Genomic DNA, 22004 nt, shown 5'->3' on the forward strand with positions numbered 1-22004 from the left:
CAACCAAAAGAACTACCAACTTTCTTTTTTTAAAAAAACTTACATTTTTTTATTGCCTATAAACTTACATTTCTAGTAAATATGAAATCAAACTATCCAAGTTAGCAAATGTCTAATATACATACGAAAAATATAACGTTTAGCAAATGTCTAATATACACACGAAAAACATAACGTTTAGCAAATGTCTAATATACATACGAAAAACATAACGTTTAGCAAATGTTTAATATACATACGATAAACATAACGTTTAGCAAATATCTAATATACATACGAAAAACATAACGTTTAGCAAATGTCTAATATACACACGAAGAACATAACGTGCACAATCCCACTCTTATACAATCAACTCTGAGATGAGTCAGACAATACCAGTTGCGCGGTAGAAACAGCAGTTGTTATTGTCAGCTCCCCCTGACGTTAGTGTCAACTCAGTAGAGGAATCAAGGTTAGTCAACCGAAGCGTTCACGCGATCGACAGTTTGGCGATCACTGCTATAGAGTATACAGTATATTTTCACGTGTTGTTGCAACACTTGGGTTCTCTACGTTCGAAACTTGGTTTATGTCTTCGGAACTAGAGCCTTTTTACTTCAAGTGTGCCGTCGGAAAATGTGAAACATGTGAATATGTAAAAATTCAGCCCCACCTGCGCCGCCCTTTTACCAAGGAAACCATCTCTTTGCTCTGGGGTAAGAAGTGAATGACCTCGGCTACGTTGCCAATTTGTCATTCAGTCGTTTGGTCGTGCAAAGTGAAGATCGTTGGCTACTTAGAGTGGCTAACAAGACAGAGCACTGCGAAGCCCGTCAATGTGGCAATTCTGTTCCTATTCACCTATTGAAGGATCTCGGCCACAGCAACTTACCCCTCCTCTTTCGAGAGAGGTACGGGAAAATACACGAGGTACGACAGCAGCGCCGGTAGAACCACACTTGAAATAGAAAGATTCTAGCTCAATTATATTTTCGTACAAACTACTAAATTGGTGAATATCGCTTAAATTATTACCCAAAGTCAGTTGACTATAGATACTTAATTGACTTTTCAAGGAAATAGAAAGTACATTAATGGCAAGAAACGTGTGACACCAATCTTGGAGACACTGAGTAACAGTACAGGGTAGTGTGTTACAATTTTTTTTTTTTTTTTTTTTTTTTTTTTTTTTTTTTTTTTTTTAAGTAGCTGTAACTAGCTAGTAAGTAAGTAGCTGTGTTAAATATTATTTTCGATAAAGCGGATACTTTCAAATAGCTAGAATCAATAAACATATCAAAACCATATTCACGAAGAATTAAATATCGACGAAAAGCAGGGAATTTGTGTTATTTAGTTCAAAATCATTTGTCGTCGCGAATTCTGTCGAGGAATTTGAAGCTTAAAATATATAAAACGATAATCATGCTTGTTGTTCTGTATGGTTGCAAAACATATTCGCTTACTCTGAGGGGAGAACTGTAGACTGAAAGTATTTGAGAACAAGGTCCTGAAACGAATATTCAGACCCAAGAGAAACGGGAATGGTGAATGGCGGAAACTTCATAACGACGAACCCCATAATTATGCCATTTACTAAACATTGTTAAGGTCATCAAGTCTAGGAGGTTCAGATGGGCAGGTCATGTAGCCAGAATGGAAGAAAGTAGGAACTTTTCAAAGTTTTAACTGGAAGTCCAATCGGAAAAAGACCATTAGGAAGACCTGGGCGAAGATGGGAAGACAATATTAAGATGAATCTTGTAGAAATATGAATACAAAGTAGAAACTGGATCCAGTTGACTAAGAACAGAAGTCAGTGGATAGCTTTTGTAAACGCGGCATTGGACCTCCGGATTCCGTGGGCCATAGAGTTAGTTTTAGTTATCTGTAACTAATAATTACCGTTGTTAATTTTATGGAGCAACTTAGGTACTCTTTCATGCGCTTTCGTTTTATTCATTTATTTGGAGGTTGATGGAGACGAAGTGACGAGGACGTTTGAGCTGCAGAGGAAAAGGACGAGATTTCATTTGGAAATAAAATTTAATTTCTGAGAATGACTTTCCAAGAAACACTATATGTGATTGAGAGTTCCGTGCTTTTGACATTTTCGATTAGATAAGACCAGTGTTTCAGTAAGAATTCTTACTGTTTCAAAGTATTTATCGTAACTTCAGTACTAGTTTTCATGTAAGTCTGTTCTGTTTCTTCGGTTGCTAGTTCAAGTCACGTTACTTTTTGATTTTTTTTTCTTTATTGCACAGAAGTGAGGTGAGGTCGAAAAATCAAATTACCTTATTTTCTTAATCTAAAAATAAAGCATTTTCAGATAAGAAAATGAAGAGTCACCTGTACGTAAGCACAAAATTGGACCACTTTTACGAGTACTTACGCAGATTTAAGCATGTATACAGAGCCGTAGCTAGAGATTTCGGCGCCCGGGGCGAAGTAGAATTCGGCGCCCCTTACACTCACCTTACCAATAATTATGATATATCAGAAAAGCAGCTTTTGTTGTTATGGTACACTGAATTTTTATAATCTTCTTGGAAGACCATTGCAGGAACCAAAAACGATCATTATGCAGGGGTGCCCACAAGGGGGGGGCTATGACGCAAACTGCGTCATTGAAATATTTGGGGGGGTTAAAAATCTATATAAATATGCTTGAGGGTGTGTAAAAATTAATCGAAAAGATTTTTTTTTCATGGAAGAACACCTACGGATAGACAATTGAGGGGGGGTGCGTCATGGACATAAGGGGGGTGGGCACCACTGCATTATGTATCCTTTTTCAAGAAGAGTCTTATTTTGGACTTTTTGTTAAACTTGACAAAACTATCTTTGGTTGTATACAGATTCACTAGGAGAACAGTTATGAAGAGTTACTACTATCATACAACGTTTCATACTATTGATAAGAAATGAAATTTTAATACATTAAAAACTATGTGCTTTTAAATTGTTCGAAATGGGTGACAGTATTAATTTCCAGTAATAAATGTAAAATTTTAAATTTTATTCTCTGTGACCACATCAATAGCATTTTAATTTCGATCTTTTTACGGTAAGAAATATTTTGTAAAATGTAATGGAAATTCAGAAGGAGCCTTCTTTGTGACTTTTTAAGTATTGATCGATGGTGGTGAACAATATGTTCAATTTTTGTACTTAAAATCCAAAATATACTTTGGCTACTACATATGTCTGAAATTATAGTAATTACTTAATTTCTTAATGAATGAAAGTTCCGAATTTAAGATACTTATTATTAATTAACATATTAAAATACACTAACACGTACATATATAAAGAGTGTGTGTACTTATGTTTTGTATTGCGTGGATAGATAAAAACATCACACAACTAGATACGTATGCACAAAATAATATGCTGGCGATACAAAAAGTTGATGAAAAAATGACCCTAATAAATTCCTCCAAATTGGAAGCATTTGATATGTCAACGAAATTTAAAAATAAATCATTGGTAGTGATAAGTGTCGGCAAAAGTCGAACTTCGTTGGGCTAAGTTCTGATCCCTTAAGCCCCTATTCTATTGAAGTTCGAAAATGTTATTGTTCCCCTCGTTTACCTTTTTTTTTAATATTCCCGCGCAAACAGCAGTTTGAATGTCTCTTCACTCTTCTCACTTTCATTCCTTCATTCTCACCGTCGCACAGTGGGACCAAACTAGGCAATTCTTAGCAAAAACTCGAAGAATGAAGTAAAAGATTGACTCGATATAATTTGTTGTAATGAAACCTTAATAGTGTACACATAAGATAGTATGCAGGAAAAGAAGTGATAGCAGTTTACAATGAACTCATGGGACGTGTAAATTTGGTTATCCGCCGAAGTCGAAGAGGCGCTGCTTAGTGACAGAAAATAGGAAATTGATTTTGAATGCGACTATTCCTCCATTACGTGTAGATATTCAGTGGCTGGTAAACATGGTGACACAACCGACATGTATGTATCGTTTTATATCATATATTTAGAATGTTGATGTGGTGCGTAGTCAATAATCATATTTGGAATGATGCTAATATCATTATCATATTCCTATGATAATCCCCTACTTAATATCATATTTGGAAAATGCTGTGGTACTGAAAGCATATAAACTGTGGTCAAACGATAGAATGGCATTTTAGTAGAAAATATGGCATAATATGTCTGTGAGTTTTTAATATGCCCGTAGCGAAAACATTGTTCTTACTGTATGCAAAGAGTAAACCTGCACATATTTGCACTTTTTGGAAAAATTGTAATGTACCATTACAGTTGAAAGTAATGGCAATTTTTTTTTTACGCACCCTGTACCTAGTAATTTTTTTTTTTATTCAATTTCGGTTTAGCTACACAATTTATTTACTCCCTTTACTTCGAATTAAATACAATGAATCGAAAGGTTTCATTAATAACCATATTCCCACTGTATAATATATTTATTTATATTTTGATTAAGTGTAAATCCCATTTACGGATATATAACTTGAATAGTTACAAGGTTTACCATTCTGACGTCATACCGAAACATAGTTCCGTTATTGGATATAAATTTCCTTAATTTCAGACCAATGTAGAATTTAGCCAGGTACCTAATCTTTCCCTCACCCCCTTTCACTAGTCCATAGTCACTTTCAGATCCGGTTATATCTGGATTTACCAAATTTCCATTCGTTTTGTAATTTCCGCGGCTAAAGTTTTCGTTCTGATTGGAGGAATTCTCCTACCTCTGGCTTTTTCGGCGCAATGTTATGAGAATAATGAAGAACGACTCTACGAGCACAGCCGTGGAAATCAACTACGCTATACTGGCTGGTAAAGACGTGGATTTCGAGTGTAAAACAGGTAAAATTTAGACTAAATGTCATCGTAAACGTCGTGTGATCAATCAGGAGCCAGGAAACCCATATTTTTGTTGAAAGAACTGCAAAACCAGGGGAAAATATCTGATTCAGGATTTCGGTTTGCAGGAAGCCATGTTTGCTGCCCAGATAGGATAGACAATATAGGAAAGTGATTTTTTTTTTTATCTTTTCAAATTCAATTAGGGATTAGGGAAATTACGACCTGATTAGTGCATGTTGGTCGTGTATTAAGTAAATGTGAATTATTATTATTTATTTCGTAATTGCATGTATGTAGTAGGTTTAATAGTACTGTAAATAATCATAATGGCAGCTTAAGTTAGTTCAAAAGGGCTCCTATCCCCTTTTCTGAATTGAACCGGTTCTAGCGGGGGAATGGGTTAGTTATTGTTCGTTTTAGGGCCTTTTCCCTTTTTAGGGGAAGGGTCCCTACATAAACCTCCTTAAGGTGCCCCCCGGGCATCAACTTTTGGTAGTCATTATGTAAACAATTGGTCAGGTCAATTGGACCTAGTGTTTACCTTTCTCATTTTGCCCCCTCTAAATGAAATAGAGCCGACGGTATATATCAGAAGGGAGTATTTATTTTGTCAACATGCATGTAACTAAATGGTGCATGTTTGGTTTAGTTAGTTGTTTTATGTATAGTATTAGCAGTGGTGTATGTAGTTAGTAGTTTTGTGTGAGTGTGTGAATTTTCGATTTGGACAGTGTATAAATATGTGTTAATTTAGTACCATTTTCCTAACAGAAATAAACCAGAGTAAATATTAAATATCTGATTAATGAGTACAAGTATACATTTCAGTACACGGTAAATTATGCCTCCACTACAGCGCCACAGCGTCCGGTTTCGGTACTCAATTGTTTGTTGACAATACGACATCGCATAACTTAGTGATCTAGGTTGTTGGATTTTAGTCATTTATTCAAAAATTACTTTCATTGGACATGGTTTTCGGGTCAGATGAGTATACCTTCGTATAAAATAGCATGAGATATTACTGTACTGAAAATTTCAGCTTGCTAGGGTCAGTAGAAATTGAAATATCCGCCGAAATAAAGAATACCTATTTTCTTAATAGAAGTAAAGCCCATATGCTGTTACTGTTTGGTTCAAAATGTAGTATTAAATTCTTTTTTCCCGTGGCTGTCGAAAATTCCATTGTTGCTTCAGTTTTACCAACAAATCAGAAATAGATTAATCATTGACAATTTAACTTTCCGTAAATACATGTATGATTTATTTTTTTTTTTTTAAACCTGCAAGGTAAATACAATTTGGGTGCTTCGAAATAAAGAGTACGTGGTTCGATGAATGTGATCGTGTGGTGGTTTGAGCGTGATAGATTGTGATAGTTATATATATATATATATATTTATTACTGCGTAATGTAGATATGTGTATGGCCTGCGTGTAAAATGTACGAAATAGGGTGTTTATAAAATATTACTTCGTGCGAAAATTAGTAGATAATGAATGAATATAATGATATGTTAATAATATGATATATAATATGAACGAGATGACGACCCCTATATTTAAATGGATAGGCCTAGTGAATTTTATATAGTGAAAATATGAATATGTTTACGAAAAAAAAAAAAAAAAAAAATCTCTCGCGTTTTGACTTCCACACCAGTGCATTCATCCAACCGAGTTTGCTACTTGAATGTAAATTATAGTTGGGAATTGTGTGTTACTTTACATTTATGTACCTCATAATAACAGCCCCAGATCTTAAGCCTTTCAATAGATAGAGTAGTATCATGTGGGAATTACTTCTAAAGGTCGACAGAAATGATAATTAAGAAAACCAACTGCTATATTCTGTGATCATCGAAAAGTACAGGTTTCGGTCATTTATACCTTTAACATTCATTGCCTCTCAGAGATTTTTTTTTTTTTGTCGCTTACTTTATTTAGTTATTGTGCAGTGTTCATATAACTCAGTTCGGACTATCCGATTAAATTAACTGCTACTAAATTAATATGCATGTTAATTAGCGTACCCGGACGTCGACCCCTAGTCCCCTTAAGTATTTTCATGTCTTTTCTTAGTTTAATTAGATGAGGGAAATTAACGACGTCCCAGACGGTGGCATGTCTGCGCTGGGTAGCCATCGGTGATGTTTTGGTGATTGAAATCACCGATCCAAAATTCAGTTTATTTATTTAATTTTTTTTTAATTTTGGCGAATTACTAATTAGGGATACCTTAGCTATTACTCTAATTTCATCCCTATTCTGGAATCTTCTAGTTTCCAAGAGGTCGGATGATTTTTTTTTTCTTGAAATTCTAAATTAGCGCCTTCTCTAACCTTCCGGACGATTTCCGGGAACCTGCTGGTTTGGGCCGGATACGGGGATCGGATTTCAATCTTACAACCAAATTCTTGTGGGATTGGGATCTGATGGACACAGAACTTGCATCCTTGGCAGCAGGGCGTTCCTTGAGTCTACGTATTTGAGTAGACCACCCTTTTGGCATGTTAAGAATATTTTGGCTATGGATTTGTTGAGATAGAAATTCGACTTTTGTCTTTGTAGCGTTAGTTATTTCTCACTTAAGTCTTTGGCGCCACTATTCTTCGTCTTCCTTCTTCTCTATCTCTCTCTGTCTTCATTACTTCGAGATTTTTTTTTTTTTTTAATTTTTCAACCTTGCCCCCCCCCCCCCCCCCGATTTCTGAAACTCATGAAAATGTACAATATTCCATATCACTTATTTCGATCGTATGTACTAACTGAGACATCGAGGGATGCAATTCGTGGAGGTATTGCAGCACATCTCGGGACCATTTTCGCAATATTCAATCCACCACTGGAGAAATTGATGGGAAGGTACACTATGCTTTCGGATTCCTAGAAACATTCGTTATTCATGGATCATACAAATTATATCCATTGACAACTGATTTCTGGTTTTTATTTCTATTGATTGGTCATATAGTGTGTATGTATTAGTAGTCTGGGCCCACTAGTTTCCAATAACATTGATTTTTTTTTTTTATACATCTATATATGTGCTTACATAGTTTTAAAAGTTACGTGCCTGCTCAATTTGTTACATTTCCACCTCTTATGTCACTAAATAACACCAACTATTTTTTATATATATATATGCGGATCTTTAGTAAATTGAAAATGATTATTGATTATCGGGTTTATACATAGAAAGTACAATGTTGCAACCTTATGAGAGAAAAAAGTGAATTTTGATAGTCAGGGTTTTTGTTTTGTCTTTGAGCCAATAAAATATAAACATTTATAAAATATGAATACTTGTCGAATATGAACGGTTATGTAGAATTTAAACGTCGACAAAATACTACGATGGATATTAAAGTGAAATTTATTGTATTGAATAATATGAATATATATATATACGAGTATGTATGTAATGGGCTCGGTATTTACCCTGGTTTTGTTTAGGTTGCCATAGGTTTTTGACACCCGACCGTTACCAACTATTTGTGACATATAGTGTTACCGCGTATATTGTAATAAATTACATTTTGTTGAGTGGTTACTGATGTCTGTAACTATTAAAGTTGAATATAATGTTAAATACCGCATGTAAGTAAAACGAGTAGCAGGTCGTAAGATAAGTAAAATAACCCTAATCCTCATCCAAATTTATTCGCAAGATCAAAGTGAAATTAATAACCTACGAAACAGTGTGCCCCACCAACGAATCTTCTATCAGTAGACTCTGAAACAAATCCTTCCCCTACGATCAGAAATTTAACTATTCAGTGACTAGAATCTTTTGACTACAAGATCTATACTATAAAGAAAATTACTGGTCTTAAATTTAATGAAGAGAAATTTAGTTGATAACTTAATGTGAATACCGGAATATGGAAATATGTTCTCAATATCTGTGACTGGATTCAAAATTTTTTTTTAACCTTGATAAACTTTGAAATTTTATATTGAGTGCGTCGAGTGACGAAATGAGAAATATAAATATATATGTGATATGAAGCGACTATTTGTCTATAGCTAAAACAAAAACAATTAAACACTCTCATGGACACAAACCACAGTGCGAAAAGAGAGTTGGAAAAAGGAGCTATTATCGATGTGAGAACAAAGACTCATAAAATCGTCGAAATGCCTCCTTTTGGGACAGAGACCTAATAAAATGTTACTAAAGTGTTTTTTTTTTAGAATGATTAACCAATTATATATATATATATTTTTTTTTTTATTTATTTTTTCTTTCTTTTTCCGCAACGATATATATATATATATTCATTACATTGAATCCTAAATGTATTGATCTTTGAATTTTTTTATTTTTGTCTTTCATTTTTTTTTTTTTTTTGTCAAATTCTCTTTTATGTAATTCAACTTTTAATATATATATAGGAAGAGAAATGTGTTATTTGGTCTTGATAGAATTAGCGAATTTCTATGCATGTTAATGAAACATTCTTTCCATGTATTAAATTTTTTCCCTGTTATGTCCAACTAATTTTTCTTTTATTGAAATGTAATAAATGTATATAGTAATGTAGTTAGGTTAGTTTAATTTAACTAAATACAACCCGAAGTATACATTGTCCTGTATGAATGTGTGTGTGAGTGAAATGTAGGTTCATTATTAAGTGCATCCATTATTTTGACATATATGTGTGACTTATTATAATTAATGGTAGTTATCAATTAAACTCATTGAATGTTAATACTAACTTAAGTTGGCTCTATGAAGGAAGTAAAAGGGACTGAAGTAGTCTGAACGAATGATCAGCATGGGAGAACTGTGAGAGTCAAAATCTTCTACGAATATGTAATACTCTGATTTTTTTTTTTTCTTTGTGGTCGATTCTAACATGCCATCAACTTCGTCGTTTATTTTTCAAATATTGGATATTAGTGGAAATATTGAATAAACTGTAGAATTAAACTTTCTCATCTATCTCAGATCTAGATCGGGATAATTTGGTAGTTAGGGTTAAATGGATCTAGATCGGGGATGTATGGGTTAACATGTGTCTACCCTTGATCACCTTAATACCAAATATTAACCCAATAGCTATTGGAATTCGATAATTATTCACTTTCTTTACCATATTTTTTCAAAATATTCAGTAACAGTTTCCTCTTTATTACCTTCTTACTTTACCTCTTTCCTCTTCTATTTTCCTTTTCCTTTCTTCATCTTCTTCTTCTATTTTTTAATAAAACTGAAAAGGGGGTCGTGACTGGGAATCCTAGATGTAATAAACACGGTCATGTATTTAGTTATTTTATTTCATTCTCTTTAGAAGTCCGATAAAAAGTTTTCTCGTTTCAATCGAATCTAGTATGTTCAAAATTAAGAAACGGTGGTTTCTATGGCAACGACGACTCTCCCTTTTACAGTTTTAAATTGGCGACACGTGACAAGACTGTTGCTATGGTAACCATGTTTACTGTGGTAACGGATCTGAAAATGCTTATTGAATAATACCAGTTATCATGCCAATCAGTTTGAGTTGGTGAACCGCGATAAGAATGGTTGTTATGGCAACGTTTGTTTCCATGGCAACGGATCTCAGTTTAAATGGCAACCGATAGATTTGAAATTTTTTTAAGAATGTCAAAGAGTGAGGTTGAAGGCATGTTGAATTGATTACAACATTGAAATTAATAAGAGAAATTTTATAGTCAAATGAAATAAGTAGAGTCGTTGGCTACTTTGTCATTTTTGTTTCCTTTTCTAAGGGGGAGAAAGAGAAGGAGTGTCCAAATTTTTCTAAAATTAGAATTAAACGCTAGAAGGGTTTCAAGGAAGGAAAGAGAATGGGAGTCCTTTAAGTCATGAATAATACTTGTCTGGATAGCAAATAAGTATTTTATAGTATATGTGTATTTTTGCTATATATATCTTGTCTTTTGTAAAGTGTAAAGTGTCTCAAAGCTATGGCAACAAAAAAGGTTGTGGTGTCACAGGGCGAGTGTGAAATCACGTGCACTCAATGCACATTAAATGAAAAAGAGAAAAGATCTCGCGCCCCGCGAAGATTAATTAGATGCACCGGTTGTGGACAAAAATGGATCCACTTTGCTTGTTCCAATTTAGATGATACTGCGGAAAATGCAGAAAAGGTGCAAACCGGCGAAATAGAAAAATATTGTGAGGACTGTGAAAAGGACCGAGGCCAAATATCTCCAGCGGAGATATCTGACCTCGACGATGAGGAAAAAAATGAAAATCACAGTGATTCTCGGGATCAGACGGCAAACCCGAAGGAAGGAATGTCATCTGGAGGGTCTGACACGTCTGCATTAATTCGCCAGATGATGGAAATGATGCATGAAAAATTCACTAACATGGAAGTTAAAATAGACCAGAATAGTGAAAACTTAAGGCGTGAGATAAATGAGAAGTTTGATACCTCGAAACGAGAGACCGACGCTCGATTCGAGGTATTAAACAACAAATTTGACCAGATTTGTTTAGACTTTGCTTCTTCGATTAGTAAATTGAAAGAACAAACGTCTACTGAACTGGAGCAGGTTAGATACCAGGCCCAACAGTCTACCGAGCAGCTCAGAGACGAAACAAATGAGAAATTAAACGAAATAGATGTAAGGTTTGAGGGTACAAACAAAAGATTTGGTGACATCGAACGAAAGGTTGAACAGCAGCAGGCTGAAATAAGTAAATTGAATGTTGTAATATCCGACCTATCAATAGAAACTAAACTAGAGTCGGTTGATCAAAGAATTAGTCGAATTCAAACTGAGGTAGACAGTATTAAGGGGAAGATTACTAAACTGGAAATCGTCAAGTCTGACATCTCCTATCCTTTTCCTGATAGCGATTCTATAGGGAAAAATTTCCCCGAAACGAGTAACGTCCTCCCGGGAAAGAGTCAAGTGTTGCCTGATGCACGGGACACAACCATGTATTGTCCCCCGCATCAGCCAACCTCGAAATCATGGTTGAGTAATTTCGATGTACCGATGCAGTCGAGTGTTGTGACTACAACAGTCACTAGCGTAAATGCTCACTCTACCTTTGGAATGGTACAATCTTACAGCGTGCTGCCAGGAGGGGAAAGGAGATGTGCCGGACCGTCAGTTACTGCAGTGGTGGGTCCTAAATTCGAACCTTACATGGTCAATACTAATTATAAAACCTCTCTTGGTCGTATGGGAGCGTTCAGTTCAGTGACCACTCCGTCGGTGGCAAATCCGGTGACAACCCCAACCGCTCAGGATAATGCGTTGATTCCACTAGATTCTTTTCCTGCCCCGTATAGTATGAGCTCTAAAGTTTCCCTCCGGGATATTGAACGTTTCCCCACTTTCGATGGGAACATTACTAACGGGTTACCAAGAGTTTTTCTGCGAAGATTGCAGCAATATCTAGACATGTACAAACTTACTGATGGAGAACGCCTACAAATAGTTGAAAAATGTTTGATCGCCGCTTCGGGCGCATGGTTTGCCTCGGTTAAATACCAAATCCGGACGTTCGGTGATTTTTTGATTCTTTTCAAAGAAGAATATTGTAATGAGCACATCGAACGACTCCAAAAAAGAAACTTACAATCACTCCGGTATGATCGCTCCAAGTATGGATCCCTCTTGGACTATGCTTGGAAAATTATCGAACTATATTATCAGATAGCTGAACATCCCTCTCAGGCCGAACTGGTAGATATTATAGTTAACGCTCTTCCACCTGATGAGTCCCGGGCCATAGCGTCCCACTTGTGCCAAACGGTGCGAGAAGTCACCTCACGGTTAGCTGCCTTGTGCGGTAAGGAAGTTGGTGGTCCACCAAAACGATACTTCGCCCGACAGGCAAAGATTCTAAAACCGACGAAGACGAAGGTAACGGCAAGTTGCCAGACGGATTTCCTGAGTTATACCCAAGCTGGATCTCGTTATCCTAGTGGGTATGGCTCAGAAAACAACAATAATGGCCGGCGACTATTTAGGAATCGGCCCATGTTCAACAATCGCCGGAGTTATCGTCCCTATGACCGTACCAACATGGCATCGAACCCGGATAGGGGCGATAACACCAGGAGGAATTTTAACAGGGCGTACGGAAGAAGGGAGAACGGTAATAGTCAGAATAATAGTAACAATAATGTAAATCGACCCCAGAATTCAGTCCCTTCGCAAGTGCGTGCTAACGGTGAGCCAAGAACAATATTAAATGGAAGGGATAGTCGGGAAACTGCATCCTAATGTCATCTGATATGCTAGTCGGTGGCGAGTGAAGCCTCACGAGTTGTCTCTGTTGATGTCTCAGTTAGAACTTCTGTCCGTTCTATTGCTATGTGAACACTGCTGAAAAAAAAAAAAAAAAAAAAAAGTATCGGAACTCACAATTTTCGAAATTTAAAGATTTTCAATTGTGCAGAAGATAAACGTAGTGAATTACTTGCGCAATACCCCAAGTAGATATAATATACTGTCCTAGTGTGACTGGTAATGTTTGAATGAGATGAATGAGTGTGTTAATTTAACAAGCATCAGTAGTTAGTATTCCCAATTAGCAAAATTTTGTTATTCTAACAAAATTTTGTTAATGGGCCGGGGAAAACTGTAATGTACCATTACAGTTGAAAGTAATGGCAATTTTTTTTTTACGCACCCTGTACCTAGTAATTTTTTTTTTTTATTCAATTTCGGTTTAGCTACACAATTTATTTACTCCCTTTACTTCGAATTAAATACAATGAATCGAAAGGTTTCATTAATAACCATATTCCCACTGTATAATATATTTATTTATATTTTGATTAAGTGTAAATCCCATTTACGGATATATAACTTGAATAGTTACAAGGTTTACCATTCTGACGTCATACCGAAACATAGTTCCGTTATTGGATATAAATTTCCTTAATTTCAGACCAATGTAGAATTTAGCCAGGTACCTAATCTTTCCCTCACCCCCTTTCACTAGTCCATAGTCACTTTCAGATCCGGTTATATCTGGATTTACCAAATTTCCATTCGTTTTGTAATTTCCGCGGCTAAAGTTTTCGTTCTGATTGGAGGAATTCTCCTACCTCTGGCTTTTTCGGCGCAATGTTATGAGAATAATGAAGAACGACTCTACGAGCACAGCCGTGGAAATCAACTACGCTATACTGGCTGGTAAAGACGTGGATTTCGAGTGTAAAACAGGTAAAATTTAGACTAAATGTCATCGTAAACGTCGTGTGATCAATCAGGAGCCAGGAAACCCATATTTTTGTTGAAAGAACTGCAAAACCAGGGGAAAATATCTGATTCAGGATTTCGGTTTGCAGGAAGCCATGTTTGCTGCCCAGATAGGATAGACAATATAGGAAAGTGATTTTTTTTTTTATCTTTTCAAATTCAATTAGGGATTAGGGAAATTACGACCTGATTAGTGCATGTTGGTCGTGTATTAAGTAAATGTGAATTATTATTATTTATTTCGTAATTGCATGTATGTAGTAGGTTTAATAGTACTGTAAATAATCATAATGGCAGCTTAAGTTAGTTCAAAAGGGCTCCTATCCCCTTTTCTGAATTGAACCGGTTCTAGCGGGGGAATGGGTTAGTTATTGTTCGTTTTAGGGCCTTTTCCCTTTTTAGGGGAAGGGTCCCTACATAAACCTCCTTAAGGTGCCCCCCGGGCATCAACTTTTGGTAGTCATTATGTAAACAATTGGTCAGGTCAATTGGACCTAGTGTTTACCTTTCTCATTTTGCCCCCTCTAAATGAAATAGAGCCGACGGTATATATCAGAAGGGAGTATTTATTTTGTCAACATGCATGTAACTAAATGGTGCATGTTTGGTTTAGTTAGTTGTTTTATGTATAGTATTAGCAGTGGTGTATGTAGTTAGTAGTTTTGTGTGAGTGTGTGAATTTTCGATTTGGACAGTGTATAAATATGTGTTAATTTAGTACCATTTTCCTAACAGAAATAAACCAGAGTAAATATTAAATATCTGATTAATGAGTACAAGTATACATTTCAGTACACGGTAAATTATGCCTCCACTACAGCGCCACAGCGTCCGGTTTCGGTACTCAATTGTTTGTTGACAATACGACATCGCATAACTTAGTGATCTAGGTTGTTGGATTTTAGTCATTTATTCAAAAATTACTTTCATTGGACATGGTTTTCGGGTCAGATGAGTATACCTTCGTATAAAATAGCATGAGATATTACTGTACTGAAAATTTCAGCTTGCTAGGGTCAGTAGAAATTGAAATATCCGCCGAAATAAAGAATACCTATTTTCTTAATAGAAGTAAAGCCCATATGCTGTTACTGTTTGGTTCAAAATGTAGTATTAAATTCTTTTTTCCCGTGGCTGTCGAAAATTCCATTGTTGCTTCAGTTTTACCAACAAATCAGAAATAGATTAATCATTGACAATTTAACTTTCCGTAAATACATGTATGATTTATTTTTTTTTTTTTAAACCTGCAAGGTAAATACAATTTGGGTGCTTCGAAATAAAGAGTACGTGGTTCGATGAATGTGATCGTGTGGTGGTTTGAGCGTGATAGATTGTGATAGTTATATATATATATATATATTTATTACTGCGTAATGTAGATATGTGTATGGCCTGCGTGTAAAATGTACGAAATAGGGTGTTTATAAAATATTACTTCGTGCGAAAATTAGTAGATAATGAATGAATATAATGATATGTTAATAATATGATATATAATATGAACGAGATGACGACCCCTATATTTAAATGGATAGGCCTAGTGAATTTTATATAGTGAAAATATGAATATGTTTACGAAAAAAAAAAAAAAAAAAAAAATCTCTCGCGTTTTGACTTCCACACCAGTGCATTCATCCAACCGAGTTTGCTACTTGAATGTAAATTATAGTTGGGAATTGTGTGTTACTTTACATTTATGTACCTCATAATAACAGCCCCAGATCTTAAGCCTTTCAATAGATAGAGTAGTATCATGTGGGAATTACTTCTAAAGGTCGACAGAAATGATAATTAAGAAAACCAACTGCTATATTCTGTGATCATCGAAAAGTACAGGTTTCGGTCATTTATACCTTTAACATTCATTGCCTCTCAGAGATTTTTTTTTTTTTGTCGCTTACTTTATTTAGTTATTGTGCAGTGTTCATATAACTCAGTTCGGACTATCCGATTAAATTAACTGCTACTAAATTAATATGCATGTTAATTAGCGTACCCGGACGTCGACCCCTAGTCCCCTTAAGTATTTTCATGTCTTTTCTTAGTTTAATTAGATGAGGGAAATTAACGACGTCCCAGACGGTGGCATGTCTGCGCTGGGTAGCCATCGGTGATGTTTTGGTGATTGAAATCACCGATCCAAAATTCAGTTTATTTATTTAATTTTTTTTTAATTTTGGCGAATTACTAATTAGGGATACCTTAGCTATTACTCTAATTTCATCCCTATTCTGGAATCTTCTAGTTTCCAAGAGGTCGGATGATTTTTTTTTTCTTGAAATTCTAAATTAGCGCCTTCTCTAACCTTCCGGACGATTTCCGGGAACCTGCTGGTTTGGGCCGGATACGGGGATCGGATTTCAATCTTACAACCAAATTCTTGTGGGATTGGGATCTGATGGACACAGAACTTGCATCCTTGGCAGCAGGGCGTTCCTTGAGTCTACGTATTTGAGTAGACCACCCTTTTGGCATGTTAAGAATATTTTGGCTATGGATTTGTTGAGATAGAAATTCGACTTTTGTCTTTGTAGCGTTAGTTATTTCTCACTTAAGTCTTTGGCGCCACTATTCTTCGTCTTCCTTCTTCTCTATCTCTCTCTGTCTTCATTACTTCGAGATTTTTTTTTTTTTTTAATTTTTCAACCTTGCCCCCCCCCCCCCGATTTCTGAAACTCATGAAAATGTACAATATTCCATATCACTTATTTCGATCGTATGTACTAACTGAGACATCGAGGGATGCAATTCGTGGAGGTATTGCAGCACATCTCGGGACCATTTTCGCAATATTCAATCCACCACTGGAGAAATTGATGGGAAGGTACACTATGCTTTCGGATTCCTAGAAACATTCGTTATTCATGGATCATACAAATTATATCCATTGACAACTGATTTCTGGTTTTTATTTCTATTGATTGGTCATATAGTGTGTATGTATTAGTAGTCTGGGCCCACTAGTTTCCAATAACATTGATTTTTTTTTTTATACATCTATATATGTGCTTACATAGTTTTAAAAGTTACGTGCCTGCTCAATTTGTTACATTTCCACCTCTTATGTCACTAAATAACACCAACTATTTTTTATATATATATATGCGGATCTTTAGTAAATTGAAAATGATTATTGATTATCGGGTTTATACATAGAAAGTACAATGTTGCAACCTTATGAGAGAAAAAAGTGAATTTTGATAGTCAGGGTTTTTGTTTTGTCTTTGAGCCAATAAAATATAAACATTTATAAAATATGAATACTTGTCGAATATGAACGGTTATGTAGAATTTAAACGTCGACAAAATACTACGATGGATATTAAAGTGAAATTTATTGTATTGAATAATATGAATATATATATATACGAGTATGTATGTAATGGGCTCGGTATTTACCCTGGTTTTGTTTAGGTTGCCATAGGTTTTTGACACCCGACCGTTACCAACTATTTGTGACATATAGTGTTACCGCGTATATTGTAATAAATTACATTTTGTTGAGTGGTTACTGATGTCTGTAACTATTAAAGTTGAATATAATGTTAAATACCGCATGTAAGTAAAACGAGTAGCAGGTCGTAAGATAAGTAAAATAACCCTAATCCTCATCCAAATTTATTCGCAAGATCAAAGTGAAATTAATAACCTACGAAACAGTGTGCCCCACCAACGAATCTTCTATCAGTAGACTCTGAAACAAATCCTTCCCCTACGATCAGAAATTTAACTATTCAGTGACTAGAATCTTTTGACTACAAGATCTATACTATAAAGAAAATTACTGGTCTTAAATTTAATGAAGAGAAATTTAGTTGATAACTTAATGTGAATACCGGAATATGGAAATATGTTCTCAATATCTGTGACTGGATTCAAAATTTTTTTTTAACCTTGATAAACTTTGAAATTTTATATTGAGTGCGTCGAGTGACGAAATGAGAAATATAAATATATATGTGATATGAAGCGACTATTTGTCTATAGCTAAAACAAAAACAATTAAACACTCTCATGGACACAAACCACAGTGCGAAAAGAGAGTTGGAAAAAGGAGCTATTATCGATGTGAGAACAAAGACTCATAAAATCGTCGAAATGCCTCCTTTTGGGACAGAGACCTAATAAAATGTTACTAAAGTGTTTTTTTTTTTAGAATGATTAACCAATTATATATATATATATTTTTTTTTTTTATTTATTTTTTCTTTCTTTTTCCGCAACGATATATATATATATATTCATTACATTGAATCCTAAATGTATTGATCTTTGAATTTTTTTATTTTTGTCTTTCATTTTTTTTTTTTTGTCAAATTCTCTTTTATGTAATTCAACTTTTAATATATATATAGGAAGAGAAATGTGTTATTTGGTCTTGATAGAATTAGCGAATTTCTATGCATGTTAATGAAACATTCTTTCCATGTATTAAATTTTTTCCCTGTTATGTCCAACTAATTTTTCTTTTATTGAAATGTAATAAATGTATATAGTAATGTAGTTAGGTTAGTTTAATTTAACTAAATACAACCCGAAGTATACATTGTCCTGTATGAATGTGTGTGTGAGTGAAATGTAGGTTCATTATTAAGTGCATCCATTATTTTGACATATATGTGTGACTTATTATAATTAATGGTAGTTATCAATTAAACTCATTGAATGTTAATACTAACTTAAGTTGGCTCTATGAAGGAAGTAAAAGGGACTGAAGTAGTCTGAACGAATGATCAGCATGGGAGAACTGTGAGAGTCAAAATCTTCTACGAATATGTAATACTCTGATTTTTTTTTTTTCTTTGTGGTCGATTCTAACATGCCATCAACTTCGTCGTTTATTTTTCAAATATTGGATATTAGTGGAAATATTGAATAAACTGTAGAATTAAACTTTCTCATCTATCTCAGATCTAGATCGGGATAATTTGGTAGTTAGGGTTAAATGGATCTAGATCGGGGATGTATGGGTTAACATGTGTCTACCCTTGATCACCTTAATACCAAATATTAACCCAATAGCTATTGGAATTCGATAATTATTCACTTTCTTTACCATATTTTTTCAAAATATTCAGTAACAGTTTCCTCTTTATTACCTTCTTACTTTACCTCTTTCCTCTTCTATTTTCCTTTTCCTTTCTTCATCTTCTTCTTCTATTTTTTAATAAAACTGAAAAGGGGGTCGTGACTGGGAATCCTAGATGTAATAAACACGGTCATGTATTTAGTTATTTTATTTCATTCTCTTTAGAAGTCCGATAAAAAGTTTTCTCGTTTCAATCGAATCTAGTATGTTCAAAATTAAGGAACGGTGGTTTCTATGGCAACGACGACTCTCCCTTTTACAAAATAGCGCATGAAAATGTTTGAGGAAAACCGCCTTCTGGATGCAATGCTGCTTTTGAATTGATTTGGGATGAATGTGAGAATAAGTGTTAGGTTATTAGACGTGTGTTCCACATGTACGCAGTGACAAGGTTGAATATAGCTCGATTCTGGTAATTTTGCCCCCAGGCCTCGTTGGGGCTTCGTCCCCAGGACCCATCTTGATTCCAACATCTAATCATATTTCTCTGGCATTCACCAACAGAACTAAACTCTAGTCAAACATATTTGATTAATGGTGGCGACATTTTGAAACGCCAATGTTTGCTAAACAATCTGTGGACCATAAGGTAGAACCATATAGAAAATGGTGTTGATCAATTCAGTATTTTTATTTTTATTTTATTTATTTATTTATTTAATATTATTTTATTTTTTATTTTCTGTGACGCGTGCACAGAAGTGTTCCAATCAAGCCCTGAAATGAGCTCACGTAATGCACGATGCAATATATGAAACAACCTGAACATGTTACTGATGTTTGTAAATCATATATTTAATATATCTGATAATATATTCATATCGAGAACTTGTAATGAGATAATTTTTATGCATTGAAGCGTCCTTGCATCCTCATTGTCATAACGAATCCTCCACAACTTTGAAATAATTTTGAGGAGCAAGAACGTTTCTTCAATTTTATTACTCTTCAGTTGTAAAATGAATAAGTACACTTTTTCCTTTCATGCGTAAGAATGTAAGCCAATCATAAATTGGCAAATCAAAGCATATTGCCCATGCGTTTCTTTATGCCAATCATATAATCTGTTATATAATTTAGGCGCGAATATAAGGAATATTTCCTTTTATGATGTAAAACTCTGTTTTTGATTAAATAATGTCGAAATAATATTATTGTAGCAACTGCACACACTGAACTAATTGGTTTTCTTTCAGTGTTCTGCTTCATATTGCGAATTCTTATTTTTGTCAAGAATTCAGTGCTTTGGCCCCACTGTGTTTCGTGATTAATCCGATTGGGTAGAAAAACGTCTCGAACTGAGCAACCTCATCACTGTCAAAACACCGAACACGACTTTGCTCTTTTCGGATTTTGCAAATGCTCCTGCGTACACTATAAGTCGTTACTCGGCGCCTTGTATACCACATGTCATTAAGAAATCATCTATAATGACTCTTTAAGTAATAAGTAAAAACTTGATGTGACTTATTCAAACTTTTGGATTGCGAGCGAAGCGAGCAAGAAAATTTTTAAGAAATCTATGTATTTCAATGATAACCGACAGCAATATTGATCCAATAGGGCACTAATACTTTCTGGGGGCGACCCATCTTTAATCATGTCCAACACCACTTTTTCTTTCTCCTTGTTCGTTCGGCGCCCCCTTGCTATCAGCGCCCGGGACGGGCGCCCCGCTGGCCTCCCCTTAGCTACGGCTCTGCATGTATATATACACGGTGTTTCAAAACAATACCGACAACGTTTGGAAGTATGGTTCCTGACACCAAGATAAAATAAAAGGTATAGACCAATCTGGATGCACAAATGCTTCCTTTCGGAGTTATAAGGTGTCGAAAACATGAAACAATGAATTTTAAAGGTCCATGGCACCAAAACTACGGGACCTACCGTAGTTGGGTCAAGACTTCACCTAGGAATTAGTGTGTCCTTTCCAAATATCCAAGTTTTAGATTCCTACGTTACTTCCGCAACAATTTTTTAGAGGTAGTTGGTGAGTACTTCGGATTATATGCCCGTAGCCAAAATTCCTCTATAAAATTGTTGTGTGAGTACCTTAGGATTCTGAAATATGTATTTTTGGATAGCGCACATATTAATTTCTAAGTGAATTCTTGATCCGACTACGGTAGGTTCCATAGCTTTGTAAAGTTTTTTCATATTTTCAGCAGCCTATAATTTTGAAAGGAAGCATTTGTGCACTCAGGTTGGTCTATACTTTTTGACTTATCTTGGTATCAGGAATTACTTCCTAAACGTTATCGGTTTTGTGTACAATGGCTCTATATGTAATTTAGTTTAATCTAAGGAAATTGCTGGAACGTGTTGCAATTTAAGTAACTGTAACAAATACTGAATGTATTAAAGTTGATAATCAATTTTAACAATAATTTGGCAATTTTTTATGTTGACTCTTAAGAAGAGTTTTTTAAATCAAAACTTTTTAAGAAAATAGTAGCGAAGAGAGAGAAATAACTACGTTGTGAGTTGAAAATGTTAATAAAGCGTGAGTCCACTGTTTGTAGGCGTCTCCAGGAACATAATGAATTATTAAGTGAATATGTTCTGGATGAGCAGAATATATCTCTTGCATGGGGTGTACACACGCGGTATGTATAGAATTTCAGTTCAGAATTCGCCTGGAAAAAGGTTTTTGGATGACCAAAGAGAAAATGGGAGCAGAATCTTCGATTGATAGGAAATAATTGCATTTGGATTTGGGATATATTAAAACGCAGTGGCAACGGTTTTTTTTTTTTTCCTCTTTCTTGCTGAGATGAATTATCGGTTTACTCAATCCATGAAATTATAAAAGAAACAAAAAGTTAAGAATTTCGCTTTAATAATTAAGTTTTTCGTCTTCTCAA

The 22004-nt window shown here is 34.9% G+C and overlaps 1 protein-coding gene across 13 annotated transcripts in view; it reads left to right on the forward strand.

The window, feature by feature from the left end:
• baz (par-3 family cell polarity regulator) overlaps positions 1–22004 on the forward strand; it is a 477788-nt gene that overhangs the window by 378932 nt on the left and 76852 nt on the right. The gene's annotated exons all lie outside the window — the stretch shown is intronic.

This window comes from Thermobia domestica, chromosome 15, assembly GCF_964235325.1.
Source record: "Thermobia domestica chromosome 15, izTheDome1.hap1.1, whole genome shotgun sequence".
Lineage (NCBI taxonomy): Eukaryota > Metazoa > Arthropoda > Insecta > Zygentoma > Lepismatidae > Thermobia > Thermobia domestica.